Source organism: Bombina bombina, chromosome 11 (assembly GCF_027579735.1).
Source record: "Bombina bombina isolate aBomBom1 chromosome 11, aBomBom1.pri, whole genome shotgun sequence".
Taxonomy (NCBI): domain Eukaryota; kingdom Metazoa; phylum Chordata; class Amphibia; order Anura; family Bombinatoridae; genus Bombina; species Bombina bombina.
The window spans coordinates 36,382,493-36,395,806 of record NC_069509.1 but is presented as its reverse complement, the minus strand read 5'-3'; the positions used below and the strand labels follow the sequence as shown (position 1 = coordinate 36,395,806).

The following is a 13,314-nucleotide window of genomic DNA, read 5'->3' as shown; positions in this document are numbered from 1 at the left end:
GGGAGATTTCTTTTTTATTCCTAAGTAAATTTGCTGAAAAGGGCCAATTTATGCAATTTTAGGGACATTTGGGGCCCAATGTTTTTAAAATTCCACAGTAAAAACTCTCCAAAATTTATGATATCGTAGAGGGGTCATTGTGTGAGCTAGCTGTGGTGAAAATGTAGTGGCGCAATGGGAGATTTCGCTTTTATCCCTAAGTGAAATTGCTTGAAAGTGATGATTTTTGCAATTTTAGGGAAGTTTGGGGCCCTATATTTTTAAAATTCCACACTAAAAAGTTTCCATACTTTGTGATATCTTAGTGGGGTCATTGTTTGAACTAGCTGTGGTGAAAATGTAGTGGCACAATGGGGAATTTTGTTTTTAACGCTTAGAGAAATGCTGGAATATGACTTTTTTTTACATTTGAGTGACATTTATAACAAAAATGCTTGTGGTATTCATTAAAACATTTCTTATTAGCATATATGTATGGTACAGCCTTTAATAGTCTTAAGAAAGTACTAACAAATAAGTGTCTGATAGCTTGACTACTGTTTTAAACCTGTCTGATAGCTCCAAAACAGTGTCTGATAGCTTGACTTGGATTTTTAAACTGTCTGATAGCTTGACTCCAGTAACTATATGGGACGCCTGGGTTTCTCCACCCTTTGATATTTCTCTGTCACAGTGCCACTAGAGGGAGACAACATGCCGCTGTGCATATTTATGCAATTTCCCTCACTGGAACGTTTAGTTGAAGCGCTATTTGTGAGCCGAATGGAATGCAGGGATATGTAGTTTGACGTGCCCGGATCTGCCTCCCGGACAGGGCATCCCTACGCCTACATGTGACCTGGCACCGTGACGTCACCTCGCAAGGGCATACACTGCTCAGACAGGCCTCTGGGTGAGTGGGATCCGGGCGGTGTGTGTTTATGTCCGTGCGCTTTATATATAGGTTATGCGCTCTTTATATGTTTATGTTGTCGTGCGCATGCTGGTGTGTGTATGCTGGTGTGTGTATGCTGGTGTGTGTGTGTATGCTGGTGTGTGTGTGTATGCTGGTGTGTGTGTGTATGCTGGTGTGTGTGTGTATGCTGGTGTGTGTGTATGCTGGTGTGTGTGTGTATGCTGGTGTGTGTGTGTATGCTGGTGTGTGTGTGTATGCTGGTGTGTGTGTGTATGCTGGTGTGTGTGTATGCTGGTGTGTGTGTGTATGCTGGTGTGTGTGTGTATGCTGGTGTGTGTGTGTATGCTGGTGTGTGTGTGTATGCTGGTGTGTGTGTGTATGCTGCTGCTGTATGTGTGTATGCTGCTGTGTGTGTGTATGCTGGTGTGTGTGTATGCTGCTGTGTGTATGTATGTATGCTGCTGTGTGTGTGTATGCTGGTGTGTGTGTATGCTGCTGTGTGTATGTATGTATGCTGCTGTGTGTGTATGTATGCTGCTGTGTATGTGTGTATGCTGCTGTGTGTGTGTGTATGCTGCTGTGTATGTGTGTATGCTGCTGTGTATGTGTGTATGCTGCTGTGTGTGTATGTATGCTGCTGCTGCTGCTGTGTGTGTGTATGTATGTATGCTGCTGTGTGTGTGTGTGTGTGTGTATGTATGTATGCTGCTGTGTGTGTGTGTGTGTGTGTATGTATGTATGCTGCTGGTGTGTGTGTGTATGTATGTATGTATGCTGCTGCTGTGTGTGTGTGTGTATGTATGTATGCTGCTGCTGTGTGTGTGTGTGTGTATGTATGTATGCTGCTGCTGTGTGTGTGTGTATGTATGCTGCTGCTGTGTGTGTGTGTATGTATGCTGCTGTGTGTGTGTGTGTGTGTGTATACTGCTGCTGTGTGTGTATGTATACTGCTGCTGCTGTGTGTGTATGTATACTGCTGCTGCTGTGTGTGTGTATGTATACTGCTGCTGCTGTGTGTGTGTGTGTGTGTATGCATGCTGGTGTGTGTGTGTGTGTGTATGCATGCTGGTGTGTGTGTGTGTGTGTGTATGCATGCTGGTGTGTGTGTGTATGCATGCTGGTGTGTGTGTATGCATGCTGGTGTGTGTGTGTGTGTATGCATGCTGGTGTGTGTGTGTGTGTGTATGCATGCTGGTGTGTGTGTGTGTGTATGCATGCTGGTGTGTGTGTGTGTGTGTGTGTATGCATGCTGGTGTGTGTATGCTGGTGTGTGTGTGTGTGTGTGTATGCTGGTGTGTGTGTGTGTGTGTATGCTGGTGTGTGTGTGTGTGTGTATGCTTGTGTGTGTGTGTGTGTGTGTATGCTGGTGTGTGTGTATGTATGCTGGTGTGTGTGTATGCTGCTGTGTCAGTATTCTGCTGCTGTGTGTGTGTGTGTGCGCGCGCCTGTATTCTGGTGTGCATATGCTGTTGTATGAGTGCATGGAGTTTTTCCTCTTTATTCTTGTGTATGTGCATTGGGTTGTGCCTCTGTATTCTTGTGCTTGTGTATTCTGTTTTGTGGACACGGGTTTGCGTGCCTGTTTGCTGATGTGTTTGTGTATTCTGTTTTGTGGACACGGGTTTGCGTGCCTGTTTGCTGATGTGTTTGTGTATTCTGTTTTGTGGACACGGGTTTGCGTGCCTGTTTGCGGATGTGTGTTTTGTTTTGTGGACACTGGTTTGCGTATCTTTTTGCTGATGTGTATTCTGTTTTGTGGACACGGGATTGCGTGCATGCATGCTGATGTGTGTTTGTTCTGTTTTGTGGACACGGGTTTGCGTGCCTGCATGCATGCTGATGTGTGTTTGTTCTGTTTTGTGGACACGGGTTTGTGTGCCTGCATGCTGATGTGTGTTTTGCTAAATAACATAAAACAAGTTGGGATAGAGACAAAATATATGCACTTTAATTACTTTACCTGCAAATTTATACTGCAGTGCCTCACCATTAACCCTTTTTTTTTTTTCTTTTTTCTAAATTTTAAAGCTTACTCCCCCCACACATTTCCTTCTATGGCTGTATCTATATCTATTGTGTTTTGGTGGAATGCAAAAGTGAATAGGGATTATCTGCTGGAGCATGCATAGAAGCTGTGAATTCAGTTGAAATATAATGCCTGTGTCTAAACACTGATAAGGGGAAGGGGGGGGTGGAGTTGGCTGCTTCAGACAGCTTGGCTATGTAATTCATTTTGCTTATTTTTTTAAATTAATTTTTAAATACTTTCCAGCAATTTTTAAACAATTATTTTATGCAAACTATTTTTTAATTAATTAGCCCTTTTAGGATATGCAGAGATCTTAACCAGTTTTATGTCCTTTTTTAATTTTACATCTACAGGCTAAACTTCTGTGATGTGTTTATGACCTTCCTTTTTGTTTTTTGTTTTCCTGCTCTCAAACCACCCAAATGAGATGGGATGTTAAGGATTTTATTTAAGCCTCTCCCCTGGTTTAATGAATTTGTTTTCATGCATTGAGGTTATCACTTGTTGGAGTTTCCCAGGCGCAAGTTGAATAGTGAAATAAAACAGAGCTTGTAGATTAACATTGTTGAGTAGAAATGCGTTAGCCCTGCCAGTGTAACTGCTGTACAGCAAATACTACAATGTAATTGTCATTTACTAGAAATTGGAATGAGGGATGTGTTGGTTATTAAAGGGACACTATAGGGATAAAATGAAATGTTGGAACATTCCATTTTATCACTTGTGATGCTGCAACTCCGTTAAAGTACTCCTCAGGAGCCGCAGAGCACTGCTGGTAACAAGCAAAAATTTCTAATTTAATCAGCAGTGCTAGTCACATGACCCAGCTGTACAACTAGCACTGTATGTGTTTAACCTTATCGCAAGGGTTAAACACACAGCTTTATGGTGTGTCTAGTAATAGAATGACATGCTCTGACAAATTACTATAATGGTCAGTTTAATAGGTTTCGGTCATTTTATCGTGATGTTTTAAAAGCATTTTCTGATGCGCCTCATAAGATGGCAACAATGTTAAAGGGCCATAATACCCAAATGTTGAAACACTTGAAAGTGATGCAGCATAGCTGTAAAAAGCTGACTAGAAAATATCACCTGAACATCTCTATGTAATAAAGAAAGATATTTTACCTCAAAAGTTCCTCAGTAGCCACATCCCATTGTAATGAACTTCTAAGCAGCAAATCAGTATGTCTGTCCCGGGACAGCTAAGGGAGTGAGACTTGTGCACATTCATGTTATTTCCCTATTCAGTTTAAGGAAGTTTACTATGAAATCTCATGAGCGTTAAGTGAAATCTCATGAGATCACAGTAAAAGAGTTCATGACCTCAGCACTGCTGATGCTGTTTGGCTTCTGTTCATTTCTTCATTTTTTTTTTTATTTATTTTTTTTATTTGCAGCTGAGTAGTAACTGAATTATAACTTTTTACACAGCACTTACTCTGGTGAGCTGAGGAGATTGTGATGTAAAATATCTTCCTTTATTACATAGAGATGCTCAGGTGATATTTTCCCGTCAGCTTTTTACTGTTCTACTGCATCAGTTTCAAGTGATTTAGCATATGAGTATTATGTCCCTTTAAATGGACATTAGACAGTAATTAAATGCTAAATATATTGATCAGTTCAAAGAAAAAGATTACCCTGAAATAATAAAAGCAGATGTATTTTTAAAATATTAGTTTTAAATATTGAAGAATTCAATGTAAAGTTTTTTTTATTTTTTAGTTTCTATGAAGTAATTGGCGCCACTATATTGAACCAAAGATTTCCCTTATCTAATCTCTGCTGCTTAGGACAATTGGACAAGATAGTTTTGTTTTAGTGCACGTAATATCCTTTTATTGTTTAGCTGCTATAATACAGCCGCGCTTGTATTCAGATAGCATGACATTTTGTTTAATGTACTAATGATAAGAGCAACTGTCGGTTTAAAGGGACATTATACTATAAAATAGTTTTCCCTTAATGTGTTTCTAATTACTTTTTCTTTAACAGCTTGGCAGAGGGGCTGGTATTTGCCCCTTTTTCTCTTTTAAATAGATGTTTAGATCTTATGCTTGTAGAGGCTTGCCACTACCCACCAATAGAGATGTGTGAAACAGTGAGCAGTCTGTTTCTATGAATGTGTTGTGCGCAAACACAGTTTGTATATTCTATAAATTGCTGTAAACAGCTTTAACTTAAAAGGACACTGTGCTAAAAAAAACATGTATTTTTTTTAATGGCAAACATTAATTACAAGCAGTTACATTTTAAATTAAAGCTAATGCTATGGTACAGTACTAGCTGTGTACTTCCTGTCAGTGCTCATTGGCTAGCTGTGTACTTCCTGTCAGTGCTCATTGGCTAGCTGTGTACTTCCTGTCAGTGCTCATTGGCTGACTGGCACTTTCTGTCAGTGCTCATTGGCTGACTGGCACTTTCTGTCAGTGCTCATTGGCTGACTGGCACTTTCTGTCAGTGCTCATTGGCTGACTGGCACTTTCTGTCAGTGCTCATTGGCTGACTGGCACTTTCTGTCAGTGCTCATTGGCTGACTGGCACTTTCTGTCAGTGCTCATTGGCTGACTGGCACTTTCTAAGCACAATTGGTGTCAATATGTTAGTTTGAATTTAAACAGTATGTTTGAGGCATGCTGCTGTTCTGATGGCGCATAGAACATTTTTGAGTACAAAGCCCTTTACATCTTTCTTATGCACTAAATATTTGAACATGTTTACTTTCTGTTCGGTCATATACATAATAATAAAGACTTGAGTTTAATGGCCCTTAATGACCACAATGTACCCTGTACGTCACAGGTTGTTAAGGTTTTGTCTGGTTGTAATAATGTGGGCCTCATACAGGGTACATTGTGGTCATTAAGGGGTTAAGCTTGGCTGTAAATAAGTTGCTAGTCACCCCCTCTGCCCTGACCTGCTCTGTATTAAACACACTGATTACTCTAGGTCACCGTATTGCACAACTCTGCTCTCCTATACCATTCTCTGCATTCCATATAATTGCTTTATAGCTTGTTTTGTTCTCCCCCCTCCTTTCTGTTGCTTCATACAAGAGATCAGCTGGGAACAGTGTGTTCCAGTATAAAAGGCTGTAGGGTTCAGGAAGCCGCTCCTTCCTGTTTTGTGGCAGCCTTCAGTACAGCCGCACCATCACTAGTGTTCCTGTAATGTTATATACTTCTAATATCAAACTGACCATTTTCTATCCTTTGTATAAAGGCTCAGGAGTGTGCACGTGTTGTGAGCACTATATGGTAACACTTCTTGTACAATGTTATACATATAGTGCTCAAGACACATGCACACACCTGAGTCTACCTCAGTATGCTCTCATGGAAAAGAGCTACATTTCAATAAAGAGTTAGTTATCCTTGGTAAAGTTGGAGAGTTTTACTAACTGTATGCTTTGTTTGAATAATAAAAGTTCATTTTGATTTCCATGTCTTTTTACGATTTTACCCTCCTTGCCTGAGTTATTCCCTTTTATGTGGGGGGGTTGGTTATATAGAGAGCGTCGTATGTAGGAAGCACCACAAGCTATGAGGTGCCTGACTGCTGTGATGTCTGTAGATCCTTACAGTGTCGCTTCTGAGTTGTTGACCCTGCCTCATATTCAGACCTATATCTCATATTGTCACCGTTTTCTCTTTCTCTCATCTAGAACTGTGAACTCATGTTTCTTTGCTTATGGGTTTTGCGATAAAAGAGGTGAGTAATACTCTTATCTCTAATCTTTCTTCAAACCCAAAACCTCTGTTCTCCACTTTCAATACTCTTTTCCGCCCTCCCCCAACGCCTAATACAACTTTTCTGTCAGCTCAAGACTTTGCCAGCCACTTCATTTACAAAATAGACTCAATCAGAAACAAAATCAGCTCTCAACATAATTCCATTCTCTCACCCCCTCAAATGCTCTCAATCAACCACAACCCACATAACCTTAAACTTAGCTCATTCTCCCCTGTTACTGAGGAAGAAGTTTTGGCACTTATAATGCGCTCTAACCTCACTACCTGTCCCCTTGACCCTATCCCCTCACAGCTACTCCCCTCCCTCTCTGCTACAATTACCCCCATACTCGCACACATTTTCAACCTCTCCCTCAGCACCTGTATCCCCCTCATCTCTGAAACATGCACTAGTCACACCTATCCTCAAAAAACCTTCCCTTGAATCCTACCTCTCCATCCAACTACCGCCCTATTTCCCTCCTCCCTCTTGCCTCAAAGCTTCTTGAAAAACTAGTTTATGCACGCCTATCCCATTTCCTTACATCAAACTCCCTCCTTGACCCACTGCAATCTGGATTTCGTCCCCATCATTCCACAGAGACAGCAATTGTTAAGGTTACCAACAACCTACTTACAGCAAAATCAAAAGGCCACTTTTCTCTGCTTATCCTCCTTGATCTGTCCGCAGCCTTTGACATTGTTGACCACCCTCTTTTTCTCCAAACCCTCCAATCCTTCGGCATCTGTGACACAGCCCTCTCGTGGCTCTCTTCCTACCTGTCAAACTGTACCTTTAGTGTAGCCTTCTCTGGGGCCTCCTCTGCCCCGTCACCACTTTCTGCCGGAGTACCGCAAGGCTCTCTCCTCGGTCCCCTTTTCAATCTACACATCATCACTAGGTTCCCTAATAATAAAGTCCCACGGTTTCCAATATCATTTGTATGCCGATGACACCCAAATCTACTTCTCTGCACCAGACCTATCACCTTCCTTGCTAACCCGTGTCACTAACTGTCTTTCTCACATCTCTTCCTGGATGTCCTCTCACTACCTCAAGCTAAATCTCTCCAAAACTGAGCTCCTTATTTTCCCCCCTTCTTCTAAACTCTCCACCCCCAATCTTTCTATAACTGTCAACAACTCCATCATTATCCCTACCCCGCATGCTCGATGTCTCGGGGTCACATTTGACTCAGATCTTTCTTTCACTCCTCACATTCAGTCATTGGCTAAAGCCTGCCGCTTCCACCTTAAAAACATCTCTAAAATTAGACACTTCCTTACACAAGACACAACTAAGATTTGAATCCACTCTCTCATTCTTTCCCGCCTTGATTACTGCAACTCTGTCCTCTCTGGTCTCCCCATCTGCCGCCTAGCTCCTTTACAATCCATAATGAATGCCTCTGCCAGACTCATCTTCCTTACACGTCGCTCTTCATCTGCTGCACCTCTCTGCCAATCCCTTCACTGGCTTCCTCTTGCCTCTAGGATCAAACACAAAACTCTCACTCTTACATACAAAGCCCTCAACTGCACTGCTCCCCCCTACATCTCAGACCTTGTCTCCAGATACTCTCCCTCCCGTCCCCTTCGCTCTGCTCATGACCTCCTACTCTCCTCCTCTCTTGTCACCTCATCACACTCCCGTTTACAGGACTTCTCCAGACTGGCTCCCATCTTGTGGAACTCTCTGCCTCGCTCCACAAGACTCTCTTCTAGTTTTAAAAGCTTCAAGCGCTCCCTAAAGACTCTACTGTTCAGGGATGCATACAACCTACGCTAACCTTTCTTTATACCAGTTCCTCTCCTCCATTGCTATCCCCTGAACCCCCTTAGCATGTAAGCCTAAGAGTCCAGCTGTTTGTAGATCACCTTCTTAAGAGCTGACTACTACAGTGCAACTCTTGGCAGGGCCCTCTACCCATTTGATCCCTTTAATTGTTTTGTTGTACTCTGCCTTTGTTTATAGCGCAGCAGAATCTGTTGGCGCTCTACAAATAACCGATAATAAATAAATAAAAAAAATTAGACCCGACCACCTGTAGCAATAAAGGTCTGATCTGCAGGGCATGACAAACCCAGGAGCCAGGGAACCACTGGCTCCTTAAAATTAGGCCCTGGTACTAGAGCAAAAAGCACAAAAAATCCTTCTTTATAAGTAGATAGCAGGGACGTTTCGGGTTACACACCATTAATCATGAAGGATTACAGAGTGCTGCTGCTTTATTTGTGCTTTTTGGACTATGTTTGCTGGGTTGTAGTGTAGTACCTAGTTGAGGCTTAGCACTTTAGTGAGCGTGTGCTGAACTTTTCTGTGCATATTTGGACCCTGGTTTAGAGGCCACAAGACACTCGTATGTGCCCAACACTTTCCTCACCAGCTGTCAACAGCCACACCTAAAATTTAGCTTTGTGCAGCGCGCATGTGAGTGTATATACATATTTTTCTATAAATATACTGTAGTGAACTTTGACCCCTAAATGTATGGGCTGTCCTTGAGCTAATGCATTTATAAAGGGAAATAAAACTCCTTGTAATTCTACATTTTTCTGAAATCTTCTATTAAATTAACATAGCAGCAGCTTGTGTACATTTTCTGAGTATATTAACAATTGTTTACTCAGATGTTTTTTTTTTTTCTAGTAGTCACTCACCTCACCACTAGCCTTAGTTGGTGGAGCCAGTCTTACATTAGACACAGCTAGGCGCTTTCATTTCTGTTAGCAGTACTAATGTTTTTTGCTTTATCCTATTGTCACCTCAAAATAAATATTGGAAAAATATTGGGAAATTGTTTTACTACCCATAAGTAAACCTGCTGTATTACAATCTGAGTGTTTCATGTTCCTACAGTATTTAGCTTGCAGGTGCTTTTGGGATTCTGTAATACAAACAGTGCATTCCCCTTTACCCTAATCTTATTTTTTCTCATCATCTGACTCTCTCCGCTGTGCCAGAAATATGAAATCCCATTTGATTGGTTGAGATTTTCCAGTATCTCTTCCTGTAACCTTGAGTAAGTCTGAGCTTGCAGTACAAGCCTTGGCTCCTGGACAGAAATATCAGAGATTGTAATGCCAATACTCCATATGGAACAATGTGACCAAGAATAGTTGGGATTTCCTAAGTGTGTGGTGGAATTATTTTATTTTAGAAATAATCACAAGTAATGTGCTTTACTTTTTACTGCCACAGAATGTCCCATGTTAAATAATGAGCCGTTGTTACTTTAGCAGCTGTATGAATTACAGTATATAATGGTTTCCTCTATATATTTTTTTTTTTTTTAATTTCTTTACATGACATTATGCTGTAAATGTTGCAGATGTGCAGCTGGGTTATGCTCTTGCTTACTGTCCATGTTTGCTCAGGACCAGTGGTTTTCTTAAATATAGCTTAACACATAAGGCGAGATTCTGAAAAACTTGCCGGCATGGAGAGACATCATCGGCTTATATATTATAATTTAAGTTTCTCTCGTTCATTTAAAGAAAATTAGGGAATACCCCTTAATGAGATGACCAGTTCTCAAGAAAAAAAGAATCCTAGTAATACTGAAGAGGCTATTTATAGAATCTCTCCTGACCACAAAGCTTTAGAGAATAAGGCCCATAGACATGCATGGTCTTAGTGTGCCATTTTTGTGCGGTAATGCCCCTTTACGTCTTGAATTTACAAAGAATATAAACTATTGAAAACAATCAGTATTATAAACTGCTGATTTGCATGGTTTTTAGAAAGATATTACAATTAATATTGTTTAGGGTTATAGTTTGGGTATAAATTAAACACAAAAATACATTCTCGCCTGCATGTCTGATAGAAGCTGCAAGATATTGGCATTTTTATTGCAATCACTTGCACCTTTATAAAGGTGTATGCGACCCCTATTGTGAAATGCTGGTCACACCTCCTTTCATTTTCAGGGGATCACCATGGTGCAGTCTGTCACAAGGGGGAGGGGGCACTTTAAAGCTCCTCCCACTGGTTTAATATGCTAGTTTGCAAAGAGGGGAGCCTTTTATTTCCAATGTGAGATCTCATGTCACCATTATTAGTAAATATCCCCTATGGCCTGAAGCATGGCCAATTGGTGTCTATTAATGGCTCTGGGGAAAATCAGAATGAAACAATATTTGTGTTTTTCATAGTCATATAATTTATATGTGCCCCTCAATGCTTGGGAAATATTTATCTGTGGCCCTTGTGTTAGGAAGCTGCCCATCACTTCCCTAAAGAGACAGCACACACGTGTGAACGAGGGGTTAATGTTTGTTTCTGGGTGTCATGTTCATCTTTCTTTACCCATTGGAGGACATTTACAGTCTTAGCGGGTTGTTCCTATGCATCACATTATGGTTTATTTAGTTTTTCCATGTTTTGTATGTTTTTTTTGGGTTTTTTTGTGTGTGTGTTTTTTTGTAAAACATTCAATAAAAATAATACTTAAAGGGACTCTGAACCAAATTTTTTCTTTTGTGATTCATATAGAGCATGCAATTTTAAGCAACTTTCTAATTTACTCCTATTATCAATTTGTCTTCGTTCTCTTGCTAACTTTATTTGAAAAAGGCATCTAAGCTTTTTTGGGGTTCAGGACTTTGGACAGCACTTTTTTATTGGTGGATGAATTTATCCACCAATCAGCAAGGACAACCCAAGTTGTTTACCAAAAATGGGCCGGCATCTAAACTTACATTCTTGCATTTCAAATAAAGATACCAAGAGAATGAAGACAATTTGATAATAGGAGTAAATTAGAAAGTTGCTTAAAATGTCATGCTCTATCTGAATCATGAAAGAAAAAAATTGGGTTCCGTGTCCCTTTAAACGAACAGTAAACGCAAAATGTATACGTTCATGAATCGATAGAGCATGCAATGTTAAACAACTTTCCAGTTCACTTCTTATCTCATTTTCTTTATTCTCTTGGTATCCTTTGTTGAAAAGCATATCTAGGTAGACGCTATAGTAGCAATGCACTATTGGGAGCTAGCTGCTGATTGGTTGTTGCATTTATTATTGGCTCACCTGGGTCATGAGATGAAAAACTCTCTGCCATAAAGAGAAATGGCACAAAAAAACTATATTGTAATACAGGAATTTCTCCTTCACATACAGAACTCTGTATAGTAAGATAAAAATGTATCAAGGTAAAAGTTGTGTTTCTAAAATTCTTATCCGTATTGACGAGACTTCTTAGTTAATCTCATCTGAGCAGAGAGCTTTAAATCATCGTCACCTGGTGTGTTCAGCTAGTAATTCAGGGGTGCATTGCTGTTCCTTCAACAAAGGATACCATGCGAATGAAGCACATTATATCATAGAAGTGCAAAGCAAAGTTGTTTAATTGTGTGCGATATCTGAATCATGAAATTTAAACTAAATTGCAATCACCTGTATACTAGGACCTTGAGCGTGTTGTCACTATTAGCGTTGTAATTTTATAATTGAATTTACTTTTAATAGACCAAAAGGCAGACGATGGTAGTTGTTAGGCACAAACAAAGCCAACCCTTATAAAATTAAACGCCAAGCTAAAGACCAGGGGCCAGTCACATTAGAGCCAGGGGGTCACTTTTGCAAGGGTAGTGTCCCTCTGATTCAGCCTCTCAGTTTTAATGCAGCATTTCTCTGTTTCTTGCAGATGGCACGTTGCCCACAAATCCCTTCCTTATGTGACCTGAGTCGCCCCATGGTAAGCTGCCGGGGGAGGGGGGTGACGGAAATGTTTCCATACTGCAGTTGTTTTAGCTGCAGTAATCTAGTCAGTGCCCTTTTATTTGTCCTGTGCCAGCTGTTAAGTTTATAACCCTATTCTCCTTCCTGAACAACCGATTTATGGATCAGACAGAATGTCATTTTAAGATTTTTCTATCTACTTTTTTTTTTTTTTTAAATCACATTTATTTTGTTCACTTGGTACCCTTTTGTTGAAAAGCATATCTTGGTGGGATCATGAGCAGCAATGCGCTGCTGGGATCTAGCTGCTGATTGGTGGCTCTACATGTACCTTTTAAAGAATTATATTATGACTCAATACAATCTGCTTATGGTGGAAAGGAAATCCTGCGCAATATTTCATACTTTTATGAGTTTAAAAATATAACGGAACTCTTAAAAAGAATCAAATTATGATCATTTTTGAAGCATTGCCACATAGTGTGCCAAGCAGCCCGCAGCCAGCAACGTAGTGTGCAAAGCAGCGTGCGTATCCAGCCACGTACTGTACCATCAAGGAAATTCGTTTTCAATTTATATATATATATATATATATATATATATTTATATATATATATATATATATTTATATATATATATCTATATCTATATATATATATATATATATATATATATATATATATATATATATATATATATCTATATCTATATCTATATCTATATCTATATATATATATATATATATATCTATATATATATATATATATCTATATCTATATATATATCTATATATATATATATATATATATATCTATATATATATATATATATATATATATATATATATATATATATATATATATATATATATATATATATCTATATATATATATATATATCTCTATATATATATCTCTATATATATATATATCTATATATATATCTCTATATATATATCTCTATA

The 13,314-nt window shown here is 39.5% G+C and overlaps 1 protein-coding gene across 2 annotated transcripts in view; it reads left to right on the top strand.

Annotated features, from left to right (window-relative positions):
* Positions 1-831: 831 nt before the first annotated feature.
* Positions 832-13,314, top strand: part of BCKDK (branched chain keto acid dehydrogenase kinase) — a 35,221-nt gene continuing 22,738 nt past the window's right edge. The window contains exons 1-3 of one of the 2 annotated variants that reach the window (XM_053694528.1): positions 832-892; positions 6,595-6,641; positions 12,316-12,366. The gene's annotated coding sequence lies outside the window, so the exon portion shown is untranslated. Of the gene's footprint in view, positions 893-6,594; positions 6,642-12,315; positions 12,367-13,314 lie in introns of those variants that run through there. The other variant, XM_053694529.1, reaches the window with a different exon arrangement.